Genomic DNA, 16600 nt, shown 5'->3' with positions numbered 1-16600 from the left:
CTACTAAGCCTTGCAGTTTTTATCACTTTCTATGCCTTTGGTTCCCCACTTTTGCGAGGAAGCCTCTTTCTCCTGCTCTCCAACAACTGAACTTCATGTTTTGTTTAGGTCCCAACTAAAATCTCACTTCCTACAGGAAAGTAAGCCTTTCTTAATTTCTTTTAAAATATATTATTTATTCATTTAAAAAATTGGGTTCTGAATTATTTCTAATCCTCCCACTTCTCCCCCACCCAACAAGAAAGCAACTTATATATCAGTTATATATGTGGAATGCAAAAATATTTCCATATTAGCCATGTTGCAAAGAATAAAATACCAAGAAAAATAAAGTGAAAAAAGTATTTAGTAATCTGCATTTATGATTTTTTTTTTGTAAATGTATATAGTATTTTTCATTATTAGTTCTTCAGAATTGTCTTGGATCACTGTATTGATCCCAGTACTAAATCTTTCACACTTCCCCACCCCTCTTTAATTTCAGTACCTTCCTTGTTAATTATTTCCTATTTATCCTGCACATAGCTTGCTTTGTGAGTATGACTCTTCTTGTATCTCTAGATTTTAGCACAGTATTTGGAAGAATGTAGGAGCTTAATAAATGTTTATTGGATTGAATTGAATTATTCTTTTCAAACCTAAGTACAACTTAGTTTTCCCTATAAGATATAGAAAGGCATGCTTTGTATTTCTACAATTAATAACATTAGTTAACATTTACATATTGGTTATTTTCTCCTTTAGTTCTAGGGACATAATCTAGAAGTCAAAGTCAGTAGGACTGGTATTCTTAATCCCATTTTATAGGATCCCAAGTTACAATAGTACAAAATCACTTGCTGAAGGCCACCTAACTAGTAAGTGGATGAGTTAGGATCATGGCTGTAGTCTAATCTTCATTTAACTCAAGAGTGAAGCCAGGGTCCATTTTGGGAATTAAAGAGCTTTGTAGAACCATAGGTTACTAAAAGTAAAAAACAAACAAACAAAAAAACCCTTTTATTTGATTCTTCCTTTAAAAAAATTGGTCACAAAGAGAACTCCATGTGGCTTAACTGGAACTACTCAAAAGTAGAAAAGGCAATGAGGAGAAGGGAAAGGGTGCTTATTTGGCCTAAAGACCAATAAGCTCCTCTCTCTTAGCTCTGCCACATACTGGAGTCTCACTTCTCTTCTTTGGAGAACCCTTAGTTTCCTTATTTGTAAAATGATCACATTGGACAAGGTGATTTTTAAGGTCTAGTTCGGAGATAGAATTATGAACTTTTAAAGAATATTCCTATTTTGAAAAGAGTTGCCAAAATGCTCTTTTGTTTTTGTTCTGGAACAAAGAAATATAGGTTCTTAAGGATATTTTATTTGGTACATTTGTCTGATACTCCAATGAGCAATCATCATATTGACTAAGTGCCTATTCAATATTAGGAATTGATGACAGGAAGAAAAAAGTGAAATTGTCTTTTTTTCTTCCAGGAACTTACATCTTGTTATAGGCACAGGTATATACATTCTCACATAAACATACACATATAAATATTTTTAAAAGTACATAGTAATTAGGAAAGAAGGCAACAAGAAGCTGAGTGGAAAAAGAACTAGAAAGCCTCAAGGAAGAGATAGTGCTTGAATTGAACCTTTAAGGAAACTAGGGATTAAAAGAGGTTTAAAATAAATATCAAATAGGAATGGAGAACAGATTTGTACAAAGGTATGGAAGTGGGAAATGAAAAATGATGTGTAAAGAATGTAGCAATAAATATATGAACTGATGCTGAGTGAAGTGAGAAGAACCAAGAGAGCACAGTACACAGTATCAACAACATAAAATATTTAGCTCTTCTCAGCAATACAGTTATCCAAGCTAATTTCAAAAGACTTGGGATGGAAAATGCCATCTGCACCCAGAAAGAGAACAATAAAGAATGAATGTAGATCAAAGCATACTAATTTCAACTTTCGTTCATTTGTTTGTTTTTCTTGTGGTTTCTCCCTTTTGCTCTGCTTTTTCTTTTACAACATGACTAATATGGAAATATATTTAAAATTATTTTATATGTACAAACCATATCAGGCATGTATGTATAAACTGTCTTAGAGAGAAGGGGGGGTAAGAGAGGGAGAAAAAAAATGGAACTTAAAACCTTTTAAAAATAATATTGAAAACTATTTTTACATGTAACATGTAATCAGAAAAAAAGATTAGAAAGAAAGCTAGTTTGACTGGACTATAGAGTGTGTTAATGGAAATTATGTACAATAAACTTAAAAATCTAGGTTGGGCATTATATCTAGCTTTAAGTCAGTAACTCTGTTCAAGTCACTCAATCCAACCTCTCTGAGCTCCTGGAAACTCTTTAAGACTGTAAAATAATTTTTGATAAAAATATGTGGAGAGGAAATTTCCTCATTTAGAGTTCTTTATATTCTTGAAATCACAGATACATATATAAACGTATATGCATATACGTACATATACAAGTAAATATATATATACATAAAAAGACATACACATATATATGTCAGTGTGATTTTAAAATTTCTAAAAACATCTATGCTCATCATTTTCTATATGCTTCATAACAACTATGTGAGGTAGGTGTCTCCACCCCATTTTGAGGAGGATATTGAAGCTAGAAGAAGTTCAATGACTTGTCCATGGTTACATACCTATTAAACATATGAGGGGTATTTGAACTTGGGTCTTTGTGATCCCAAGCCCTAGTGCTCTATCCACTATGGGGTACTACCTCCAAGCATAATTGCATTAAAAAATGCCAGGACTCTTTAGAAGGTCCTATTTACAATGAATCCTTCTTGAGGTTCATAGTCTGTGCTGAGTATAACTAGGGGCTGATTAACTGGCTCTCTATTTATTGACCTGACGAGGGGTGCACATTAAGCCTTGTAGATTATGGGCATTACAAAATAGAACTCATTTGTGAAGGTGCATAAGTCCTCTCAATGCCTTTTGCATTTTTCAACTCATAAACTACCTGGAATCATTCCTTTCTGAATGGATTCTCCCAGCCCTGACTCCAGCAAGGGGGTTTCATTCTGTATTGAAAATTGCAGCGGAAAATTTTCTTGAGCCGTTGATATGTCAGAATAGAGTTTATTATCACTCGAAGTCCCAGCGTTGGGAGCTATGTGAAAGGTTTGGTAAATAATATGACACGGGTTGGAACTCATTTGATGCTGTGATAGCTGGTGAATATTTTCTGGGGAGACAGACAGGGGAAATGAACAAACAAGAGCCATGCTTCTCTTGGAAAAACCTGCTCACTCCTCCTAAACGATCATGGTAATTAGCAACTTTCCAAACAATTTGATTTCCACTTTTTTGGGGGGAGGGGGTTAGGATACACTGGATTGAGGATAATGAAACCCTGAGTTTAAAGTAATCATGACCCCAGGTAAGGTAATTCACCTCCCAGAGCCTTGATTATTTTGTCTGTAAAATGGAAATAATTATTTGATTGACTTTTTTTTTTGTTAGTACATAAAGGAATATAGAAATAGGTGGGTGGGAATGATTTTATTATTAATACCTGTTCTGTGACTTAAGGATGATATGGGATGATGGATTCTTTGGAAAGGATTAGATACTAGGCATTATTTTAAAGAGAAAACATTTATCACTACTGCATATACTGTTCCCTAATAGTCATGGGCACTAGTTCAATATTTTGAAGAAACAATATTTCAGCAGGGTGGATTTCAGCAGGATTGTAATCTTTTTCTTGAAACCTTCTTCTAGAATTGCTGTGATTTTATTATTGTAGAGAATCCCTAGGAGAGGGAAAGTTATTCTATCAAGGTAGCTCAGCATTTCCCCTGCCATGGATAGCACCAGAGCCTGGAATATATGTCTATAATTTGTTTATAATCCTGTAGCCAGGATCTATTAGAAGTAGGACTTGAACCCAGATCTTTTAGAATGAAATATGTCAGAAAAATCATGAATCTTTAACTAACAAGAGGGATGAATGCCTACAAATGTAGCTAAATTAATGTCAGGCAGGAGAACTTAGTTTGATATTTGAAGATTTCCAGCCTGATAGTTCCTGTTAGAACTTATATTCTACCAATAGGACCATAATTGTTAATATTTAAATAACACTTTGAGGCTTATAAAGCGTTGTACAACACATTGTCTCCTTTAATCCTGACAATACTGAGAGGTAGGTATTATCTACCAAAAGAAACAGGTCACTCAGGCAAGCATCTCCATTTTACAATGAGGAAGTTGAGACTTAGAGAAGGTAAATAACTTGACCAGGGTCACATTGCTCTTATGTCAGAGACAGGATTTGAACTCAGGTCTTCACAACTCTGAGTCCAGTAGACTATTCATTGTGCTCTCTAGATGTCTCCAGAATTTTAAGGACTCAGGGTCAAGTCCATGCCTTGGACAGATAGACTTTAGTGGTGGCCATTATGTGATACACTAATTTTCATTTTCATCATATTTTAAAGTAGAGAACACTGTCATACCTCTCCTCCCTTTTGTTGCTAATCTCTTTGAAAAGGACATCTGCAATGGATACCTCTACTTCTTTCCTCTCACTCTCTTCTGAACCCTCTGCATTTGGGCTTCTAATCCCATCATTCAAGTGAAACCTCTCTCCTAAATTACTACTGATCACTTAATTGCGAGATCTAATGGCTGTTTCTCAATCTTCTCTCTCTCACTTTCTCTCTCTCTCTCTCTCTCTCTCTCTCTCTCTCTCTCTCTCTCTCTCTCTCTCTGTCTCTCTGTCTCTTTCTCTCTCTCTCTCTCTCTCTCTCTCTGTCTCTCTGTCTCTTTCTCTCTCTCTCTGTCTCTCTCTGTCTCTCTCTGTCTCTTTCTCTCTGTGTCTCTCTGTCTTTCTCTGTCTCTGTCTCTCTGTCTCTCTCTCTCTGTCTCTCTCTGTCTCTTTCTCTCTGTGTCTCTCTCTGTCTCTGTCTGTCTCTCTCTCTGTCTCCCTCTTTCTCTCTCTGTCTCTCTGTCTCTGTCTCTGTCTGTCTCTCTCTGTCTCTTTCTCTCTCTGTCTCTCTCTGTCTCTTTCTCTCTGTGTCTCTCTGTCTTTCTCTGTCTCTGTCTCTCTGTCTCTCTCTCTCTGTCTCTCTCTCTCTGTCTGTCTCTCTCTGTCTCTCTCTCTGTCTCTCTGTCTCTCTGTCTCTGTCTGTCTCTCTCTGTCTCTGTCTCTCTGTCTCTCTCTTTCTCTCTCTGTCTCTCTCTCTCTGTCTCTGTCTGTCTCTGTCTCTGTCTCTGTCTCTGTCTCTCTGTCTCTCTCTCTCTCTCTCTCTCTCTCTCTCTCTCTCTCTCTCTCTCTCTGTTATATTCTTTTTTCTTTAAGTTTTCATGATAGTACTTTCTCTTGATTGTTCTGCTTGTTGGGTTGTTCCTTCTCTATTCTTTTTCCTGGATCTTCATCCAAATCTTCTTTGTTAACCATGGGCTATTTACCCAGAGGGCTCTGAACTAGGTCCTTTTCTCCTTCTCCACTTTTTCACTTATGGGTTCTCCCATGGTAGTAACTATTTTCTCTATGCAAATGGCTCTCAGATGTACTCATCCAGTTCTAATCCCTCTTCTGACTTCCAATCTTTCATCTTCAGCTGCTTATTAGATGATTTGCACTGGATGTCCTATAGACATCTTAAACTCAACACATCCAAAACTGAACTCATTATTTTCCCCTCCTCCCCCAGTTTCCCTTCTTCCTAATTTCCCTATTACTGTTGAAGATACCACCATCCTCCCTCCTAAAGACTCAGATTTATAACCCAGGCATCATCCTTGGCTTCTCACTCTCTATCCCTCTGACTCCCAATATTCAACCACTTGTCAAGTTTTGTCATTTACATCTGTAAAGTATTTCTCAACATAGCCTTTTTTCCCTCTGATTCTGCCATCACCTTGGTGTGGGCCCTTATCTTCTCATATGAGACTACTGAAATGGCTTGATGTTTGGTCTCATCTCTCTCCCCATTGAAATTAATCTCCTCAGACAAAATGATTGCTCTTAAGCATGGGTCTGACCATGTTATCTCTTTCCCCCCTTCCTTATTCAATTACCTCTAGGATCAAATAGAAGGTCCTTTGTTTGGTTAATAGAATTAATCATAAACTGGCCCTTCCAACTTTTCCAGTCTTCCTAAACTTTATTCCCTCCAGATATTGGTCTCTAGTTTTTCTCACATGGAACACTCCATTCTAGAACACTTAGATGTTTTTTCCACTCATTATTGCCCTTACCTGAATCTCTTCATCTTTTTCTCCTAGTTTTTTGGCTTCAAATTTTAACCAAAGTTCTACCTTCTATAAGAAGTCTTTCTCAATCCTTATTGCCTTTCCTCTGAGATATATCCTGCATATATTATGTTTGTATATGCTTTGCCTATAATCTCCTCATTAAATCTGAGCCCTTAGAGAGTAATGACTATTTTTTGCTTTTCTTTTTATCCCTGGGTGTAGCATAGCCTGGCACACAATAGAAACTTAATAAATGCAAGATGACTGACAAAACACTTCTCCCATAATACCCCATGTGAGGCAGATATTGAAAGTATAATTATCCCTAATTTACAAATGAGGAAAATTGAGGCTAAGAGAACTAAATTAATTTGCTAATGATTACACAGCTAGAAAATCCAAAGCTGGAATATAAAGTTAGGTCCTCTTGTTCTATGTTCAGAGTTTAATGGTCAGATCCTTAGGAAAGGATGATAAGAGTGCTAAAATGTCAGAGCTTAAGGGATTCTTTTAGGTCATAGAAAGTTAGAACTGGAAGGAGTCTTAAATATCACTTTCCCTTTTAATTACATAGATGAAAAAAATTCAAAAGTTTGCTACCTGTTACTTAGCCAGTAAGCTGAAAAGCTGAGGCTCAAGCCCCTACTTCTCCTGACTCCTTAAACTTCAAATTACTTCAGTCCAAAGGAAGTCTAACCCAAATGGCTAGTTTCATTCTAGCTTTAGGTTTAGAAACATGAAACCCAGACGCTGAAAAGGGGATGAACAGAAAAGGAAATCTATTCTTAAAAATCTTTAATTTCACTTAAAAATTACATCCATAGTATTGATTATATCTGAAGCTTTGTACTCTAGTCATGACTGGATGCTGATACATATCTTGATCCTTGCTCTTAGCAATAGGTCTGCTTGATAAGTACAGGGAATGGGGTGATTGGAGGGAAAATGGGCAGTTTCTAGTACACACTTGCCTGCTATTATGCCATTATAGTTTCATTTCTGAAAATCTTGAAGTTTCTCATGTTCCCCCCCTGAATCCTTTTTTATTTATTGACTGATGATTCATTCATTCACTATACATTTATTAAATACTTAACCATATACAGAAGCTATTTATTGCATCATAAAATACTATGCCAATTCCTGAGATTATGGATTTTATATTTAATAGGGGATTAAGGCATAAGGACATGACTAAAATAAGTACATCAGAGAGTTATACAATGAAATACAATGTGAATTTGGGAAGACAATGAAGTTTTTACTAGAAAAAACCCAATTAAAAAAAAAAAACTCTGAGATTTCACTGCTGACACATGAATTATAAATCTTGAAATGTGGATCAAAAAATAGAGTCATTTGTCTATGACTCTTTTACTTAACTTTCGCTTAGTCTTAAATTCATATGCATGGCAAATTGGAGATAATCCTGGAAGCAAAGTTGTCTTGGTATTCCAACTTTCATATAGGTCCTATAGATTTCTTTGGCAGATCCCCTACATGTATTTTAGGAGCATATGATTCCCATAAAGGGTTAAATTGGAATTCTAAGGAATTTTTGGTCCTAAATCAGATAATTGGCTGGGACAAATCAGTTTCAGATGAAGAAACTTAAAAGAAAAGACTTAATAGCCTGGAGAAACTTCTGACTTGGATATGATAATTAATAGCCTTTGGCTATCCACAAAGAACTAGGAGGAGCTTTTCAATCACTGTATCATAGCATAAAAGGGCTAAACTGGACAGTACATAATTCTAAAGAAATGAAACTTGTAAGCTTCCATCAAAGAGCAACACCTGGCAATGATCATTATCTCAGCAGTGGAGACTAGAGACCTGATGTCCAGAAGACAGCAGCAAGAAGAATTTCATCAATTCTAGATCAGTGGATTTGTGAGCTGTTCTTCCACATGCATTCCTTTTATTTGTACCCTCCATGAATAATCTGTGATCATGTATGTTCTCTGAATGTATGGTCTTGTGGGAAGGTGTAATCTTATTATCCCTTCATTTGTTATGCTATCCAAACTAATGCATCCTCTGTTTAAGAATAAGCACATTTGTGGGATCTTGTAAATTCTAGTTTTGAGTTGATTTCACAGATTATTTTTTAATTTGTGGTAGTTCTACTGGAGGATCATATGAAAGAAAATACCTCAAGAGTGTTAAATGATGTTTAAAGAGGTGAGGTAATCAGAGAAAGTTTTCTAAAGGAAGTGACATTTTACATGGATGGATTCAAGAATTCAGAGGGTAAGAAGAAAAAGTATGAGTAAAAAAACTCCAGCAACAACAGCATGATATGAAAATGCATGCAGTATTCAGAAAGAAAAAAAACCCCCTCCAATTTGACTACAAAGAAGTAATATTACAATGTAAATACTCTTAGCACAGTTTCTATCATAAGCTAATGCCTAAGTTTTAGTGAAATCAGGTGAATATAGCCAGCTGAATGACAAAAAGGGGGTAAAGGATAGGGCACATGAGAAGGGAGAGAGGAGACTTTTCAAGGGGAAGATATATAAAGAAAATAACTTGTAAATAGGATTATATGATTCTAGATCTAAAATGGGAGGGGATCTCAGAAGTTAATCTCTTAAAATGACTTGCCATTATTCACACAGAATAATGGAATAAGCACTGGAGCTCAATGGTTGTGATTTGTAACTTTTCTGATAATGCTCATAGTGAAACTGCTGCTCATCAATCAATCAAAAAAATCAATCAAAGAGATACAGCACATATTAACTAGCCTATGAGGACCAGTTCTTCAAGCAAACATAGACAATAACCTTTGTTCAGTCCACATGACAATGTAGAAACTTGGATAAAGCTGATTTCTGGCCATCTGTGCAATAATAACAACAAAAATCTACTTGTTTGTAGAACCAGAGGAACTGATGACTCAGGAGTTGCTGAGACAGGACTGAATGTGCATTTGTGATCAGTGGGGCAGGACCGGCCTATAAGCCCAGTGTTTTTGAGCTTGGCTCTGTTAATTCCATCTCCATGTTCATTTGAAAGCTTTCACAGGTATTGTTTCTGCTCTGTTCTGTTCTGTTCTATGTGAAGAGAGCCTTTTAAATGTCTGCTGAGCTAGAACAGATAATGTATCTTGGTGCGAGCCAAGGCATTTTTCTTTCCAACTTAATTGCGTTTGAGTGGGTAGACTACTGAAGGACCAGGGAGAGAGGCTTTGGTCTTTATCTTCTAATCTGGGCTTCTGCCATGTGGTTCATAAGTGTATTGACCGGCTTTTGCTTCTATCTCTACTTTGTCTATTCTTTCCTGTTCTTAGGTAAAGGAATAACTGTACCAGGTTCTGATCTTATTCTCTTGGAACATTTGGGAGAATTAGCTGCCAGTGGTCTAGAAGCCAAAGGCCAGGCCAGTTTGTGATCCAAGGGTATGGTCCCAAGGAATGACTGGGTCCTAGTCCAGCAACTGAGCCAAGAGGGTAGGTACCACAAGAACAAGTCTTCATTCATCAGTTATTCTTTATTACGAAATAAACTTAGTTAGACAAATGTTTTGACTAACGTATTTTAAATTTGAATCTACTTTACCTAGGGATCAAAGTGGTTTAGGGAAGTTTGTGCTCCCAGATTTTGGGGAGGAATGTCTGTAGTTTTTATTCTTGGTATATATTCTCAACAAATATGCTTTTGTGAAAAAGCTCATTAATGTTAATTGATTAAATTATATGAGAGGCTAATCATTGATGGCTGATAATGTACAAATATATGGTTCAAGATAGTAACAACAACAAAATCCCGAACCCCTTAAATACCTAAGAGAAAGTGCCTAACTTGGGGACTTGACTTATTCTTATGAGGGGGTGTTAGAACAAGGATGTCCCAGAAATTACAAAGGGCTACACATTTAAAAAAGAGGACCCTCCTGCCTTTTGCTATTTTCTTTTCACTTGTAAGGCAATGCTTCTTTGAACTTGTTGGAAGAGCCAGGTAGAGAGAGAGTATCTGCCTTAGCTCTTGTCAAATCATTATGGCTGTAAGAAAGTGGCTGCCTCTGTCTCTGCATTTTTATTCAATCATGATCTGAGGTGAATAAACATTCTGAAATGGAAGATTCCAGGTGATCCTGTTAATTTCATAGATCTAGATCCACCCCACTAGAGGTCCCACTGATGATCAGAGGCAGTAGCAATGGCTCCTGGAATGGTACTGGCAAATAGCAATGGAAGTAGTTGCAACTAGAAGTCAAAAGACACACAACAAGGATGGCAGAGGCTTCAGGGATTGTGACTCTTAAAGAGAGTACTGGCAATCAACTCAGCAGAGGTACAGAATCTTATATTTATATATTTAAAGGGAACTTTGTTAATACTCTACAATGGGAAAAAAAAAGTGACACTTGGTCTCAGGATTTGAAAGGGACCATTCTGTCTCATGTATTTTCTAGATAGATATCTCACTAAATTTATTCTTTAAGTTAATCTCCCTAGGATCTTCTGTGTGATAGGGGACTGTGTGTCTCCAGTTTGAGAATGAATGTTTTCTATAACTGCTCAGAAAATATTTTTGGCAAAGGCTAATTGTTGGTAGAAGGCATTCTGCTAAGGACTTAGGAGCTATAATGATAGAAATGTAACTCTGTGGGATTACCCTCACAATCTTGAGATTCCCTTTGGGAATCTCAAACTGTGAGTACAAGAAAAGGGGGGACGGTGGGTAGTGAGTCCAGAGAAAATTCTATATGAAAGTCCCCCTTATCCCTATTCGTTATTAAAAAACCCCAAAAGCAAACAACCTCCCCCAAATAAACAAAAAACCCTAGAATCTAAGAATTTAAAAAGACCTCAGAATTCATCTTGTTCAAACTGTATCTGATTGGCATTCTTCTCTACAATACCTCCAACTAATGTGCATCCAGGATGTACTTGAAGGAAAGGGAAATGCATTACTTATAGAAGCAGTGAAACTTTAGTTATTCAAGATGTTTTCCTTTAAATTTTCATCCAGTCAACTTTCATCCCTTAGCCTTAATTTTGTACTCCATGACCATTCAGAACAAACATAATCCCTCTTCCTTATATGACAACTCTTTAAACACAACAATCAAATCTACCTCTAACTTTTCTTTTCCAGAATAAACTTCCCCAATTCTTTAAGTCAAATCTTGTTTAGTCTCCAGGCCCTGCTCTGTCCCAGTTACCTTTTTCGAAACAGGCTTTAGTTTGTGACTGCCATTCCTTTTGACCAAATCTCTATTGGTTAATAGATAATATTGTTTACAACCTTCAGGCAGAGTGCAAGGCAGAGAAAATAATCAGAACATGGCTAGGTGTCTACAGGAACCATCTACCAGCAGCACCTCCTGTTTTCTCCTCCTTCCCTGCCCAGGCAGGGCCTTTATTTTCTGAAGGTATAAACCTCTTCAGACATAAAATCATCCCAGTGAAGATATACTTGCCTTGGTGACTTATTGCTCTTTGTATTTTTTAGTGCTTTAAAGTTTTTTATGTTTCCAATAACCTGAAGAAAGATGATAGATATATAATAACACTGAGCAATAACATACTGTATTTACAAACATATAAATATACTCCATCAAATGTACATATTTTTATAACTCTCGCTGATCTTTCTCCAGCAGCTGCATTTTTTTGAATTACAGGATGTAAGTAATGAGCCCATCATCCTGCTCACACATCTATAAATTACAGGGAAGAAGCCGGGTGTCCTGGAAATCTCTGTGCCTCTAACTCACCTACAGGTGGATTTCCCTCCTCCTTTCCCTCTGTTCCTTTAGAGATAGAAGAGATGGACTGTGATGCTATGGTAAGAGGACTATCCTTGAAATCAAGAAATGAGAGGTTCTAGTCCTGGATGCTCCACTTTCAAGTAGTATGACTTTGGGTAAGTCACTTAACCTAATGGGGCCTAGAAAAACAGAATGTTAATATTGAAAAGCACTTTAGAATGTAGATCCTCCTATATATATATGTGCATATATATATATATATAGGAGGATCTACATTCTAATATATATGTATATATATTCAATATATTTTTATTTTTGTGAATTAGTTTATTTTGAATTTATTGTATGTATTATGCTGTTATCAATTTCTATACCCTAGTCTTTAATTGTTTATATTGTGTAATTGAGTATCATATCCTAGCAATATAGATAGGATAAATATGTGCTTAGAGATATAACTAGCAATTGTGGAATCTGGGAAAAAAATTTAGGGAACAGACAAATTAAATGATAGACTGCTTTGGTCAAGTCTATTGTGCCAGGGGAGAGAGATGGCACATGCCTTGTGCATTTTGACCATCCCCATGGTGTAGCTATGTCTTCCAGCTCCTGGGAAAAGATGAAATGGGGAAATATTCAACTGGGGGGTGAGGGGACAGAAGAAGTATGTGACGATAACAGGATCATCTAGGAAATGACACTGGAGCAAATAAAGAGATCGGGGCAGTGACAATATAGCTGAAGGGACTACGGTGCAGAGCCAGCAGAGGTATCAGGATGGTAGGTCTGGCACCTGTCCCCTCACATATTAGTAATTAGGGCAAAACCTTCTTAGTCATATCCCAGTTTTAGAGCTAAATAATCATATATACATGTAAGAGAATGTGCATCTGGGTGTATAAACACATGAATTCTTAGAAACATTTTGTTTATTCATAGCCATGACTCAAATCACTTAACATATATGTGTGCATACATGTATGTTTGTATATGTATGTGCACATACATGTGTTTGTATGTGAAAACACATTAGAGATGGCTCTCTTTGCCACTTACTGTTTCATTTCCTTATCTCTTCACTTCATCTTCCAACTGTTTATAGGAAGAGGTCAGGACTGGGAGTCAGGTATAGTGGGTTCCACTCCCAGGTCTGCCACTTACTAGTTACATGGGCTTGAACCTGGTAGAAATAATTTCTTCTCTCTGGGCTTCTGCTGACTCTTCTGAATAAAGAATTATTAAACTAGTTGCTATTTAAGATCCTTCTCATCTCTAAGGATCTAAGGCTACAAAGAGATGAATTCTCCCTGACACTAAAGTCTAATTTTCTTTTTAAACAAATATGATCATTGATAGTTGCTGTATCTTTGCTAAACTCCAACGAATCATTGTGAAAAACATCGGTAAAGCTTCCAAAATCAGAACCATCTCCACCCATGCAGATTACTATCCACCTGTGAGTTAGAAATTGCGTTGGGAGTCACCTGAGGCAAACAGAGATTGTGTCTCACTCAGTGTAAAATACATAGGAACCATCAGAGAAGCCATTCAATCCAGGTTTTCCTGAAACCAAGTCCAGCACTCTGTACTTTATACGAGTCTGCTTTTCCTTGTTATAGCTTTGATTTAGTTGTTGTCTAGTCTTTGGACAGAAGGACAAGCCCCAAATGCAACACGGGATAATACTACCTGCTTCATGCTAAGATAGTATATTTTACAGAGCCACATTGTGTGTCAAGAAGCTGGATCTACTTGTATGTCTTTGAAATTCCCCTTGTAGTGCTTTAATACAATGCTGGACATATAATGATAATGGTGATGATGATGACAGTAATATTCATGTTTATATAGCATTCTGCAATTTAGTCAGTCAACAAACATTTATTAGGCATTTGTTATGTATTAGGCACTGTGCTCAGTGATGGGAATACAAAGAAAAACAAAACCAGTTCTTGTCCTAAAAAAAAACACATTCTAACAAGTGAAGCAATGTATAAATAGCTATGTACATTCAAGCTATATTAAGAGGAGATGGAGAAAATATCCGAGGGGAAGGCACTCGTAGCTGGGGAGACCATGGAAGGCCTGCTACAAAAGACAGGGGTTTAAAGAAAATGAAACTCGAAAGAAGCCATGAAAACTGAGGTGGAGATGAGAATGGAGAGCATTTCAGGTATGGGGGACGACCAATACAAAAGCACAGGGATGGGCGATGGGGTGTCATGTGCAGGTAACAAAAAGGGACTGTTACTGTCACTTGAGGAGTTGGAGGAAAGTGTAGTGACTGAAGAGATAGGAATGGATACAACTTTAAATATTAAATAAATGACTTTGTGTTTGAACCTGGAGGTCATCGATTCTTTTCAAGAATGAAGGATGAAACAACCAGAACAATGAGGAACCACAGAAGTTTAATGAATTGGAATGCATGATGTGGGGGAGCTTTTAACTACTGAGTGGTATATGGATTGTAGTCCCATGAGATATTTGAGGCAGGAAAACTAATTAGAGAGTATTATAATAATTCAGGCATTTTCTCACAATAATCTCCTGAGGCAGGAAATACAAATATCAATATTACTATTTTTGGAGATGAGAAAAATGAAGCTCCCAGAGGTCAAAGGACCAAGCTTAAGGGCAGCTCAGTGATTCAGTCAGAAAGAGGTTAAATTAATTTCCCATAGTCAAACAGTTAATTTGTGTCAGAGGCAAGATATAAACTTCAAGCCCAGACCTCTATCTGCTACAGGGAATGATTTTGTTTTGTCTTTGTCTCCAGTACCTGAAAAAGCAGTGTTTTGTACATAATAGATGCTTAATAAATGCTTTCTTGCTTGAAATTTGGGTTCAAATTCTGAGCTGGATTCTTCTTATCTATCTGAGATCTTTTTACCTCTCAGATTCTCATTTTTCCCATCTCTAAAATGGGGCTTAACTTTTCTGCACCACAAAGATTATCATAAGGAAAACACATTGACATTCTAAAAGCACCCCAGAAATGCAAGGCCTGGAGGTAGGGAAGATTCATCTTCTTGAGTTTCAAATCTGACTTCAGAAGCAATTAAACTAATGAAGCTGTATTCCTGGGCAAGTCACTTAAACCCATTTGTCTCAGTTTCTCTCTTTGTAAAATGAGCTGAAAAAGGAAATGGCAAACCATTCCAGTATCTTTGCCAAGATGACCCCCAAATGAGATCACAGTCAGATATGATTGAAACAATTGAACAACCACGTTTGGGACTTAAGAAGCCATAAAGTCCAAAACCTCATTTTACAAGGGAGGAAACTGGAGTCCAGAGAAGCCTGGGTCACTTAGGCACTAAGGATCAGTCTTCTAACCTTCTGAGTGCTTTTTGTTTTTTGTTTCCTCATCTCACATGGTCTCTCTCAATATTAGGCTGTTTCAGTAGCTCTTTAATTATTTACTATAATTAAAGTTATGCCTTGCATTTGTGGAATGTTTAAGATCATTGACATGTTTTCCTCACAATAATCTTGTGTTGCAGGTAGTTTAAGCATTATTAGCCCTATTTTAGAGATGGAGAAAATGAAACTCAGAGATAAAATAGCTCAAATAAATAAAGAAGGCCTAGAATTCAAACCTAGATTTCAAGCAAGCATTTATTAAGCACCTACTATATACAAAACATTGTGATTTTTCAGGCACTGGAGACAAAGGCAAAACAAAATCATTCCTGCAGCAGATAGAGGTCTGGGCTTGAAGTTCATGTCTTGCCTCTGACACAAACGGGATGTTTGACTATTGGCAAGTCATTCAGCCTCTGCCCCTGTTTTCTCATGCATATAATCAGGATAATAATAGCTTTAGTAGATACTTCACAGGATTGTTTTGGAGTTTAAATAAGATTGTGAGCATAAATTACTTTGTATGCTTTAAAGGGTTTCACACACATACATACAGACAGACACACATCAGCCACTAGTCTTATCCATGGTACTGTTCTTGTTGATGTCATTGATGGAAAATAGCATTTCTATAGATAAATGAGTCTAAGAGAGAGAAAACTATTATCTAGGGAGATCAGGAGCTACTTCTGATAAGATGGAGGGGAAACCTAATTTGATGCTTGAATAAAGTTGAACATTCAAAGAGATGGGAGTCCCTGCCTTCAAGACTGGTATTCTTCCTCAGTGGCCCGGGGATGCCTGGGACAGCTGGGCTTTTCGTCTCCACCATGGAGAATCTCTGGCTTGGTTCCTGAGGCCCACAAGCCTCTGGGAGGTGGCTTTCTGGATCTTTCATGGGTGAGTGGGAGAGATCATCTGGCACGGTCACAGCTGAGCTCAGCATCAGCGTCCAAATTTTCCATGCTCATGTTTAATTTACCCGCCTGTAGTTTTTCAAGTTGTCATCCATTATTTATGCAGCCCTGCACTCCAACATGGGGCTCTGGAGTAAGAATGTGCCAAATGCAAAACACAAAACAACATCCCTACCCCAAAGAATTGACAACTGGCTCTTTGTACAAAGGAAGGGGCTGTGCAATTCTGTCTTCAGGGAGCTGTTTCTTGTCCTCTTTCAAGTGATTCTTCTGTGAATTCATCTTCATTTCATTGCCTTTCCTTATAAAAGGAGCCAGTGAATAATTGAAGTCCTAGTCCTCTCACAAGGGAATG

The sequence above is a fragment of the Sminthopsis crassicaudata genome, chromosome 2, assembly GCF_048593235.1.
Source record: "Sminthopsis crassicaudata isolate SCR6 chromosome 2, ASM4859323v1, whole genome shotgun sequence".
Taxonomy (NCBI): Eukaryota; Metazoa; Chordata; class Mammalia; order Dasyuromorphia; family Dasyuridae; genus Sminthopsis; species Sminthopsis crassicaudata.
This window is presented reverse-complemented; position numbering follows the sequence as displayed.